Source organism: Cricetulus griseus (assembly GCF_003668045.3).
Source record: "Cricetulus griseus strain 17A/GY chromosome 1 unlocalized genomic scaffold, alternate assembly CriGri-PICRH-1.0 chr1_1, whole genome shotgun sequence".
Taxonomy (NCBI): domain Eukaryota; kingdom Metazoa; phylum Chordata; class Mammalia; order Rodentia; family Cricetidae; genus Cricetulus; species Cricetulus griseus.
The window spans coordinates 212200361-212213121 of NW_023276807.1; the positions used below are offsets into that span (position 1 = coordinate 212200361).

Consider the following 12761-nt stretch of genomic DNA (forward strand, 5'->3'; position numbering starts at 1 on the left):
AAAGAAAGAGACAGAGAAGGGCGGGAGGTTCCTTTTAAAAAGGAACATAGTGAATATGCACAGGTGGTGCTCTTAGTGGCTGCAGCTGAGGGTGTATCCTGTCAGAACCCCAGGGATAGGCCAGTACAGATGCCTGAATACTAACAGGTAGGCTCATCATAGTGAGGGGATAAAAGACAGAAAAAGTAGCGTAAGGTTATCCCTGAGATCACCAGGGAGAAGTGAGGGCCAGTTTGCCTATTAATTTAATATTAAATTGGGATGGAAGTTGGAAAGCACAACATTATTTCAAGGATTATTTCTCACCCTCTCGGACTGTACAAGAGAGGCCAAGAATCTGGGGCCTTCACCAGTCATAACAACCGGACCATTAGGAGTGGGAGTCCTCAGGTCCCTGGATAGCAAACGGGGAGGCCCCACAGCCATTCATCTCCCACCCAAGATGCCTCATGCTGTTAAAATTCTGGAGGACACGGCTGCTGCTCATCATCAAATGCTGCTGCCTCACTTTCATCCAGGTTGGTGTAGTCCTGCCGTTCTTTCTGGCCCCTGTGCAGTGGCTTTGGGAGACCTTGAGGTCTTGAACACGATGCCCAAAGGATACCTGCTCTAGACCACTGCTTGATTCGCAGATAGTCTTCTGTTTCTCCCAGATTCCACCTGGGGCAGAGCATATCTCAGAGGTCTCCTGGTAAATCTTGAGGGCACCATCCCCAGTGTTGGTTTAGGAGATGACAGTGGAGAAAGGAAAGGTCTGGCAGCTGCCTCCAGTGGCCATGGGTTCCATGTTTCCAATTGTGTTACTCATCATTCTAAACATGTACATGAAGCCACCAGACATTCCCAGCACCCGGAAGGAAGAGCCAGCTCCAGCCTGCATTGTGCTGCTGACAGGCCTGGTTGCTGGCATGTCACCATCTGTGATGTTAAGGAAGGGGTACAACCAAAGCTACCTGACAACATGTGGTTCATATACTGGTGGTGAATTATGAAGGAGTCCATCAGGAACATGGGGGGTCCTCAGGCTTGACATCATGCATGAAGCAGACCGTCCTGATCCTGGCAGTTGCCTTCAGTGGCCAGAGAGCTCCACATGGTCCCTGTCTTGGGCTCAGCAGCCCATCCAGCTGGCCTCTTCACAGGGCACTGCAGCAGCTGGGGATGCAAGGATTAGACTGTAAGGAGCTTCTTTCCTCCCACACGGCCTCCTGCCTCAGCTCCTCTGTACCCTTGAGCTCAACTTTTTACCTATATCTTATTGTTAAATTTATTTGTAATTTAATTGTTTGGTCATAGAATATATCATACAGGACTTATGTCTTTTGAAATTTATTGAGCCATGTTTGCAGATCCCACCCAAGGCCAACCTTGGCAAATAGTCATGCTTTCTTAGAAATAATGCAGATTTCACATTTGGGTTCTGGGACTGTCAAAGAGTCAGAGGATGTTATTTGGTCTTCTATTCCCTTATCAAAATTTTCCTTCTAGATGCTCAGTCAGCTAATGAGAGAATGTTGTTGCCATCTATCCACAGTTACGGCTCTATCTGTTCTTCCTGTTAGTTCTGTGAGGTTTACTCCATGTATCTTCTAGCCCTGGCTTAAGGCACATGCACATTTGGTACCCACCTGTGGTATATTGAACTTTTCATCACTTGTGCTATATTGATCTGAATAAATGTATTTCTTTACCTCAGAGATTACTTGTCTTCAAGTCTATTTTTTTCTTACACTAACACAGCCACTCTGGCCTTCATGTAATTAGTATTTGCATTGTATGTCTTCATCTTTCCCCATCCTTTTGACTTCTGTCTATGCTTACATCTCTTATGAACAGAGTATACTTGGGTCTTGCTTCTCCCACCAAGCCTTCTTAGCCTTTCCTTGAATTAAATTTTCTGCCCATTTATATTTAATGACATTATTGATATCACAGGATTTAGCCATGCTGTTTTATTATGTGTGTAACACACACACACACACACACACACACACACACACACACACACACACACACACACACAAAATACTGTGGGTCCCCAGGGCAGAACACAGTCAATCTGACTGTTTCACCAGTAACTGGCCTGACATACAATGGTGTTAGCTTAACAATATTGAAGCTGAAAAACTCCCATTGCTTCCTGATGTCATAGCTGTCCTGATATCATAGCTCACTAAGTGTTTGTGCAGATGGTTGTGTGAACAAACCTCCTGAACTGCCAGTCATATGAAAGGATAGCTATGCAATCAGATGCAGCCCAGAATACTTGATAATGTGTTCATACTGTAACTTTGTGCGTGTGTGTTTTATTTATTTTTTTGCAGATTTTTAATTTGAATTAGAAATAAGATTGTTTTACATGACAATCCCAGTTCCATTGTCCCTCCCGTCCTCCCCTACCCCCCCCCAACTAAAACCCTACCTATCACATACCCTTTCTGATTCCCCTGGAGGGTGAGACCTTCCATAGGGTGTCATCAGAGTCTATTGTATCCTTTGGGATAAGGCCTAGGCCCCCCCCCCCCCCGTGTGTCTTGGCTCAGGGAGTATTCCTCTATGTGGAATGGGCTCCCAAAATCCACACCTATGCTAGGGATAAGTACTAAACTACTACAGGAGGTCCTGTAGATTTCTGAGATTTCCTCACAGAATCCCATGTTCCTGGGGTCTGGATCAGTCCCATGCTGGTATCTCAGCTATCAGTCTGGGGAGCAAGAGTTCCCCCATGTTCAGGTCAGCTGTTTCTGTGGGTTTCACCAGCCTGGTCTGGAACCCTTTGCTCTTCACTCGTCCTTCTCTGTGTCTGGATTCCAGTTCAGTTCAGTGATTAGTTGTGGGTGTCTGCTTCTACTTCCACCAGCTGCTGGATGAGGGCTATCGGGTGGCATATAAGTCAGTCATCAATCTCATTATCAGGGGAGGGCATTTAAGGTAGCCTCTCCTCTGTTGCTTAGATTGTTAGCTGCTGTCATCTTTGTAGATCTCCAGATATTTCCCTAGTGTCCATTTTGTTTACTAGCTTCTCTGGCAGTGTGGATTGTAGGCTGGTAATCCTTTATGTCTAAAATCCATATATGAGTGAGTAAATACCATGTTTGTCTTTTTGTGCTTGGGTTACCTCGCTCAGAATGGTTTCTTCTAGTTCCATCCATTTTCCTGCAAATTTCAAGATTCCATTGTTTTTTCTGCTGAGTAGTACTCCATTGTGTAAATGTACCACATTTTCTCTATCCATTCTTCAGTTGAGGGGCATCTAGGCTGCTTCCAGTTTCTGGCTATTACAAATAGTGCTGCTATGAACATCGTTGAACAGATGTCCTTGTTGTATGAATGTGCACACTGTAACTTTCTATCACTATTTTAGGGTGTACTTTTTCTACTAATTAAAGAGCTTTACTATAAACATTGTGCTCTATTATGCCAGCATCATCACATATATCTTGTCTTTATTTCTGGACTTCACCAAGAAACAACATGGAGTGATTGACAGGACTGCTTATGTTTGGGTGAGTGTAGTCTAGGGTGTTGAAAAAAGAAATCAGAAAGTGTTCCCATCACTAAGTTCTGCACAACTGTGTATGAGGAACTCACTATTTTCAAGCTGCCTTAGTGTCAGAATAAAATAGAAATAAGGAAGGGGTGAGAGTGGTTGAGAGGCTCTTTGACCAGAGGTCTATTTTCTAGACAGGTCTGAACACTTCCTCAAGGGTTAAGAGGTTGACCAGATATCTGCCTTAGTCATGGCACCTTGGTGTTCCTGACTTAGTTGCTTCTTTTGCCTTTAGTAACTGATTGGGAACAAACAAATGACTATCTTGTGGGTTTGGACTCTTTATAACCAGCTGAGCTTGTTATTCCGAGGATGTCTCCTATGATGTCATTGTGATTCAGGTCTTCAAGCTTTTTGAGGTAAGGATAGCCAGTTACACTAGAATCACTTCTTACATCAGCATAAATTACAGTATGTAGAGATAAGGATCTGTGAGTGTCAGTTGGGGAGATAGCCTGCCATCACAGGGCATGGTGCTTGGGAAATGACAGAAAAACTAGACATAATATCTATACTCAAGAGCATTTTGTTTTAATATGAGAAACCAGACGAATTAAATCAATCTGTGTGTCCATACATCAGCAAACACCCCTGGATTGAATGCAATTGCATTGTGCAGTGGGAACATGGAATGAGCAGGTTATGTCTGCTAAAGGAGAAGAAATGTAAAGGAAATAAAAAAAAACAGGATGCAGCAAAGTGGGTGAGAGAGGTTGTTTATGTGTGAGTAAGGAGAGTGCACAGGGTCACTGAATACTGTCTATTTGCTATCAAGCCAAAGCTCCCGTGTAATACCCAGCTCTGTGAGCTTAGATCTTTCCTTCTAGCTCATCCACGAAACATGTTGTTTTTGCTGTCTTTCTTGTTGGTTCAGCCCTTACTGCTGACACTGTTTCTTGTCACTGTCACAGACAAGTGTTGTGTAGGTTTCAAGGAATACCCACTCATCTCTCATTCCTGCCTGTCCTAGACATTCTGGCAGAATTGGAATTACTAGGGTGGTTTCTTAGATCTAGGTTCTTTCAGGTGGTTAGTTACCCTCTACTGCCCCAGGCATATCATTTCTGGAGCACATGCCCACCTTACATTCCCACCCTCACTGTGGGTATCAGAATCCAAGGGTGCTCATGGTCCTTGAATAAAATGGCATATTCCATGGAGTCTACACACACACTCTCATGAGTTTCAAAGTGTCTCTAGATGACTTACTGTATCTAATAGAGTGTCTTAGGGTTTCTTTTTTCTTTTTACACCTAAAGGTTCATCTTTTTATTGGACATGTTAACAAGAGGCTTAGTCAAAAAGACCAAAGCCCATGTCATCATCAGACTCCTCAGATTCTTCTTCTTTGCTTCTACTTTCTTCTCCTCAGCTGGGGCAGCAGCAGTAGAGGGGGCAGGACCACCCGCTGGTGCAGCTCCAGCTGCTGGAGCAGGTCCACCAGCCCCTATGTTGCAGATGAGGCTTCCAATGTTGACATTGGCCAAGGCCTTTGCAAACAGGCCAGGCCAGAAGGTTCAACATTGACACCAGCTGCTTTAATGAGGGCATTGATCTTATCCTCCGTGACTGTCACCTCATAGTCATGAAGGATGAGGGCGGAGTAGATGCAGGCGAGCTCAGAGACAGAGGCCATGTTGCAGACTGCCGACACGGTGCTAGTCGCCAGATGAAGTGAGGGCCTCACCCCAACGAGTCCTTAGGTTCCTCGGAAGAACCGAGCACCTTGGCGGCAGCTGAGGAAAAAGCTAGTTTGGGTTTCTATTGCTGCAATGAAACACTATGATCAAAAAGCAATTTAGGAGGAAGGGGTTTATTTGGCTTACACTTCAACACCTCTGTCCATCACTGAAGGAAATCAGGACAGTAACTCCTCAAACAGGGCAGGAACCTGGAGGCAGGAGCTGATGAAGAGGCCATGGAGGAGTGATGCTTACTGGCTTGCTCCTCATGGCTTGCTCAGCTTACTTTCTTATAGAAACCAGGACCACCAGCCTGGGGATGGCACCACCCACAATGGGCTGGAACCTCACCCCCCATCAATCAGGAATTAAGACAATGCCCTACTGATGGATCTTCTGGAAGCATTTTCTCAATCAAGACTCTCCCTTTTCATACAACTCTAGCTTGTGTAAGTTGACAACAAACTACCCAGTACACACTGTGTCAATATAGCAAATAGTTGTTACAGTGAACTGTTTAGGGAATCATGACAGGAAAAAAGACTTTACATCTTCATACATACACAATTTGTTTTTAGATTTTTCTATCCACACTAGTAGAACTTGAGGGTGAACTCCATTATAACTGCCTCCCTGTGATTTGCTATGAATGCTATTGCCTATGGTTACTGCAACTATTGGATACAGTCTATATCCTGCTAGATTTAGTTAATGAATTTAGAATTCTCAGGCCATGTTTCAGCCATCAGATTTTTATTTCCTTCTATGGAAATAGTGAGCATTTTATTCATTTGATTTTTAAAAATGTATTTTATTTTGTCTTAAATTACTTGTAAATGTGTATGTCTGTGCAGATGTGTGCATTTGAGCACAGTTACCCAAGGAGACAAGAAGAAGGAGTCAGATCTGGAACTGGAGTTAAACATGGTTTCAAGTCACCTTACATGAGTGCTGAGAACCAAACTCTGGTCTTCTGGAAGAGTGAATAGGATGCACTCTTAACCATGAACCATCTCTCTAACTCCTCTCAAAGTGATTTTAAGCTTTCCAACAATCCTTGAAATGTAAGAGCTGCAATCCCCATCTCCCAATTGAGGTCACTGAAACTCACAGGTACAGTCAGGCACTCAAGTTTGATAGCTAGTAAGTAGGACCTGAATGCTTATTGCCTGAGACCAGATCTGGAACCTGTGGTCTGCCAGAGAAAGTTCAAAGATGTACTGTATCTCACAGGCTTCAGGGAACCACTCACAAGAGTTGTGTAGGTAGCATTGGTGGATAGGATGGATATTTTGGGGGTGTGGTGTGGATGCTGAGACAAGATTTCATGTAGCCCATGCTAGCCTGGAACTCACTATGTATTTAACTGGTCTTGAACTCCTGTCCTGAGATTATAAGTATGTGTCCCCATGCCTGTCTCTGAGGTTGGTTCTTGATGCACTCCATGAAGAAAGATTGATCTTAGTTTAAATTTCTTGGATTTTATTTTTTAAAGAAATACAAAAAAGTTCGAGGTCAGCCTGGTCTCCAGAGTGAGTTCCAGGACAGCCAAGGCTACCCAGAGACCCTGTCTTGGAAAAAAGAAATGTACAAAGAAAAGAAGTGTCAGGAGCTGAGTGAAATTCCATTAGAGAATTTCTCCGGGTCCAAACCTCCGGAGCTCCAGTCTGCACTGTATTGCAGATGCTAGCTGATTTGCTGTTGAATGGCATAGGCTCAGTGGAAAAGTCCCTTAGTTTCCCATCTCTACAGAACTAAGCATTTGAATAGGCCTGCCCGGGGAAGAGGGCCAGGTCTACATCAGGAGTGAGGACTGATGGTTAGGAGGTATCTGCAGAGAGATCTACAGGAGGAGAGATGGTTGAGAGATCTGCTGATAGGGTCTAGGGAGATGGAAGAGAAATGGTCTCGGGGTCAGAGAAGAATGGTTAGAAGCAGCCAGGAAGATGCTGAGTAAAGGAGAGACTCCAGTTTTGCAGCATGGAACTGAGAGCTCTCTAAAGACAAGATGTGTGTGTCTGGTCTTTATCGCCATTGGGTTGCTAGGAATTTCCAAGTCCACGCTCCCCCACTCAGGCCAGACCTCGTGGCTTCTGTGGTTTGGGACTGAGACATGCTGGGTAATGTATAATGCTTAGCTTTTGTGGTAGAAAGAGAGCCTGTAGAAGGTCTAGAATCTCGGTCTTATTTTTGATGTCCTTCCCCGCTGAAGTTAAGAGGCCCTTTTCGCTTTACAATAAGCGCATTGATCCCGATCAACTCTCGGCCTCCTTCTGTCTACTAGGTCCCTAGCCTGTCCTGTGTTCTGTACTACAGTGGCCAAGATCCTTGTTAGTTCCTTGTTACGCTTTTTGTCTGTTTTGTCCCCCCTTTCCTCCTACATCCTGCTTAACCTTTCTTCCTTCTCTTCTGGAGTTTCTTATTGAAAATCTTTTCTGCCTCCTTCAATAAGTCTTGGATGGTGTACCCCTGAAGTCCCTCTGGCCTCTGTAATTTATTACAGATATCAGGCGCCGACTGCCCGATGAACGACATGATTACATCAGATTGTCTTTCTGCAGCCAGGGGGTGGAAAGGGGTATACATCCGGTAGCCCTATATCATCCTTTCTAGAAACCCTGCGGGTGTCTCCTCCTGGCCCTGAACTATAAGCACATACCTTGGCCAAATTGATGGGGCGTTTGCCAGCCCCTTTGAGACCTGTCAGTAGAGTCTGGCGACAGAGACTGAGTCGCTCCCTACCGGCAGCCGTGGTTCCAGTCAGGTCTGGTCAAGGGAAAAGCCTCCTTTATCTCATTGGGGAGTTGAGTAGGCCTCCCATTTGCTCCAAGGACATTCTTGCTGGCCTCGAGAAAGACCTGCTGTTTCTCCTCCGTGGTGAGAAGTGCCTGCAGAAGCTGCTGGCAGTCATCCCAGGTGGGCTGATGGGTGAGTAGGATAGATTCAGTAAGTCCTGTTAGGGCCTCGGGATCTTGGGAGAAGGAGGGGTTTGGGGTCTTCCAATTATAGAGGTTGGAGGCTGAGGAGGGCCAGTATTGGAACTTATCTCCCACTGAGCGAAGGGGGAGAGCCTGTGATGTCCAGACACCCTCTGCAGTCCCCGTCCTGTCCCTTCGGAGTCGCAAGCGGCTGGACGGCGGGGAGGGATCCCGGGGGTCATCTTCAGTGCTGGTGGAATCAGGGGAAGGGAGTTCTGCGGCTGGGGGAGTCGGGGCCCATTGGGGAGGGGCCTGAGGGTAAGGAGGCGGGGGTCCAGAAGTAGGAGGTTATCTTGGTCCCTGGGGAGAATGGGAAGGGGTTTGGGTTTGGGGATCGGAACCTGAGATTCGTTCAGAGGAAATAGGGAAGAGGCCAAGGGTGGGGCAGAGGGGGAGGAAGGAGAAGGGAGAAGGGGGACCGGGGATGGAAGTGGCGCTGGGCGAGGGCCCAGGGAAGGAGGTAGGTGGGTGGGGGGATGGGGGGGTGGCAAAAAGGGTCTGACCCAAGAAGGGGGGTCTCGGGCCAAGTTCTCCCAGGTCACAATGTATGGCACCTGGTCAGGGTGTCTGTGAGGACCAGCCTGAAAAACGCGAGCCTTGACCTGTAAGATAGTATCAAGATTAAAGGTTCTGTCCCAAGGCCAGCAGACCTGGAAGGTGGGCCATTCAGAGGAACAGAAGGTCTGCCACTTTTTCTTCTTGACCTTAACGGACTCATTGCAGGCTCGACCCAAGACCTCCGAACAATGATCTAGAGTGAGGCTTAAGGGGGTGGTTAATTGCTGTCCCATGGGTGCGGAGGTGAACAAATGACCAATATAAAGACCACAAACAGAAAGGACGACCAAGACAAGCCACGTGGTTACTGACTGGTACCAAACTGAAAGTACAAAACAGGAGGAAAGCCGACTCCGAGAGTCCGGCGCGTCCTCCAAAAGGGGAAACAAGCCTCCTTCCCTGCTCCAGACAACCCTTAGACTCTCGTCCAGGGCGGGACCGGGGGTCTCAGGGCACGTCTGCCTCCCCCGCCAGTCCAACTTATTGAATACAGGTCCTGTACAGGGCCAAAAACCCAAACCAAGAAACCAGAACAACATGGACAGACACAGACAATGAAATTCGAGCTCAACCTTACCTCCGACTGGTGCTGGAATTGGGTCTGGGGGGCGACCTAATCCCGGACGAGCCCCCAAATGTTAGATTAGGGTACCAAATAGTCCTGGTGGTCACCCCGAAAAACCAATGTCCAGTCGAGTAGATGCAATCAGCAAGATGAATTTTATTGAGCATTTGTGCAAATGGGCTTCCCAGTCAAGCAGACAGGAGAAGCCCTGAGCAATGCAAGCGGGCTCCTTTTAAAGGCAAAACCCACAAAGCCTAGGGGTATGAGTCGTTCTCTGATTGGAGGAATCGTGGTCATGCTCAGGGCATCCGTTGGGATTAGGACTCAGGGTTGTGCTCAGGGCATCCGTGGGGGACTTCCACATGTGGTGGAGCTGTTCTCAGAAAAACTGCAAATTGTTCTTTTTTCCCTGTGACATCTGGCCATGATGTCTGTCTCAACTTCCTGCCCTTATCTGGCTGTAACCTCTGCCTCGAATTCCTGCCCTCAATGGGGGTGGGGGGTTAGGCCCCGAGGGTCTTTCAATTCTTCCTTCCAAATAAATCTCTTGAGTGAGGTTTGTTGTGCAGTTTGACACTTTCACTGGAGTGAGCCCAGCTTTAACAATTTTTGTTGGAGCCAGAGCAGAGTGGAGCAGAACTGTAACACTTTCAGAGGATAAGAACTCTAACAACTTTGCTAGAGATACCCTCTCCTGCCAGAGAGTTATTACAGTTGCATGGGGAACTCTTTCCCTGGAGCAGGGCTATAAGCTTCTAAGCTTTCGGTGACTTAGTGGTATTCCTTGGCTCCTGACTGCCAGGATACCCTTCCATCTGAGCTGCAACACTTACAGGTAAGACTCGGAAGTTAAGGAAACTTGCAAGGTGGAGGAGACTCAAAAAGTTCAAAGATTCACAAGGCCCACAGCCAAGGTTATAAACAGAATTGCTATGGAGAGATTCTCTTCAGTGGAACTGCCTGCAAGTTGGGTAGGGAGCTCCATGGCTGTATCTTTGGTGAGTTTCCACCCATGACATGTAGGCTTTTGGTGATGTACCTGTCTCTGAGTCACTCTTGCTTCTGTGGGTAACCCCAATGAAGTCACTGGTTCACAAGTTAAACTTGGTTGAAATTATTTCTTTAGTCTGTTATCAGTGCTTTATCTTGGGTGAGCAGATGTTTGCTCATAATTCTTCAGGCATGGGGGAGTCTTACAACACCACACAAACCCAAAGGCATACTTGTAATTGAGTGATAACTGGCTTCTCCAGGGCATCTCTTCTAGAAGGTGCAGTTTTGACAACAAGAATACTGTTCTAGAACTTTCTTTCATTCATTGTTTAGTCAATGCACATGTTGTATGGATATTTGTGATCTTTTGCCTTATAAGAAACCATTCCAATCCTTGATGACTTGGAAAACCTGAAGGCTTTTTGTTTCTCACAACTGTAGGTTGGCTGGGCTCAGCCTGGTTGTTCTGTTGCTCTCCCATGGGGTCTTCTGTGTAGTTGTGTTCAGTTAGCAGCTGGGCTTGATGGAGTGTTTGCAATGGTCTCTCTTCCTTAGGTGTCCTTCCTCATGGCATTTCACCTTTAGTTTAGACCAAGTTTCTCACATGGCAGTTAGATCTCATGGTGAGGGCCTGGAGCTATGACAAAAGCAACCTTGCTGCCTACTCTTGACCCAGGCAACCCACAAGGATGACTGTCATTCAATCACGGAGATGTTACTCCACCTTACTTGCCTTTGCAAATCTATCAGTTATCTATTTTTTTAGAGTGTGTGGTAAGACCTGTTTATAGAGTCTAACCCGTTTGAAAATTGCCCAATATGATCTACAGAGCAATTAACTGTACCTCTCTCTCCCACCACACAGAACAATTACTTCAGAGGACAATGTTTTGCCTTTGTCTTACAGAAGTGGTCAGTGGAGAACATCTCCTGCATCCACTGGCTTCTTGTCCTAACCTCCTCCAAGAAAGGACTGGGAAGCAACAGAGTACAAGTGGGAGGTGCTTTATTGTCAGTCAGGGATTAACAACTGCGAGTGGGATACAATAACATTAGACAGATTGCCACGCCAATTTAAATAGGACAAGTCTGAACTGTTAATAGCAGCAGAGTGCAGACTGAGGGCCATGAACCCAGCCAGAGCCATGGCAACTCCAGGAGATGTTACAATGCAAAAGGTCTTAGGGGACTTCGGGGAGCCAAGCAAAAGCAGTGCCTTGCAGAGTAAGTCTGTAGGTCTAGCAGTCCTGGAGTTGAGGCTAGAAGAAGCTGAAGGAAGGAATTCTCCTCTGTAGGTAGTCAAAGTGAAGGAGACTTGGAGACTGAGGCAGGAATGGGTCTTGCCTGCGGCTGCTGGTCCAGTCCTAGGGGCAGAGTGAACTCCTTGCCCAGGGCAGAAGCCTTAGAAACAGGGAGCTTATGGGGAGTTTGTCCATAGAGAGTCTTGAAGGTGAGTCTTCCTTCTCTGGTGAGGGGACAGGCTGGAACTCCATCCTGAAGTCTCCAGGCCTCTGGCTGTCTTCTGGGGGCAGGGCTCTGAAGTCTGCTTCTTTTTATCCTTCATAGGCTCTTACCACAGGTCAGCCTGTAAAGCTGTAGGCTATCAGCATTTGTAGGGGGCAGGGGTGCCAGATGGGCTCTGATTAGCTGACTATGAGTTGAAAATAAGGTGGGAAAAACAGGCTCAATCAGGGAAGAGCTGTCAAACCTGGAGGAGGCAGAAGAACACTGAGCCTACCAAAAGTTGCTAAAAGTTCTCAGTGACATCTCCAGTCTGTGACCCTGCAGCGGAGGGATCCTGTAAGAAAGTTTCCCTCTATCCCCAGCTTCTGCTGTGACCTTATGCGGTCTTCATGCTGTGGCTGTCTCCCTATCTTCAGCAGTTCGCTCAGTTAGGCCTTTTGTTTCTCTTTAGGGGTTGCTGCTTCTGAATTAGTAGCTGTCAGCAATTCTTTGGTTTCTTTGCCCTTAAGAAGGCACGAGCTTGTGGCTCTCAGAAAGTTCCGTGGGACGAGTGTGTTCCAGTGTGTAAATTCTTCTCATTACCCTTATGAACAATGATTTGCCTGGAGATTTGCTGGGGTAACTTTGTGCTGTTGGGAAGTCTGGTGACCTGGGCAGAAGGTCTGGTTGAAGAAGTTCACAGGTCACTTCTAGATCTGCTTGGGAGAGTGAACTCTGTCTCTGCTGGGCCGGTTTGCAAATATTTTGCTTTCTTTCCAAACTCTTCTTCAGAAAACTGCTGGGCAAGATGAAAGCTTTGAAATGGAAAACCATTTATCTTTAAAGCCTTTCCTTCCCAAACAGGCCACACCAGTGTTGCTTTCATTTCTCTCTTGAACCCAGGTGCTTGGTTCTTCTAAATGGCCTTCTGTCACCTTCTGGAAACATCTTTTCCTTACATGTGATCTGTTTATACCAACATCCATTTCTGA

General features: G+C 46.5%; 2 pseudogenes; both read right to left on the bottom strand.

Annotated features, from left to right (window-relative positions):
- Positions 1 to 455: 455 nt before the first annotated feature.
- On the bottom strand, positions 456 to 1040 carry LOC100764458 (annotated as a pseudogene).
- Positions 1041 to 4842: 3802 nt separating this feature from the next.
- LOC100761837 lies at positions 4843 to 5186 on the bottom strand (annotated as a pseudogene).
- Positions 5187 to 12761: the final 7575 nt, after the last annotated feature.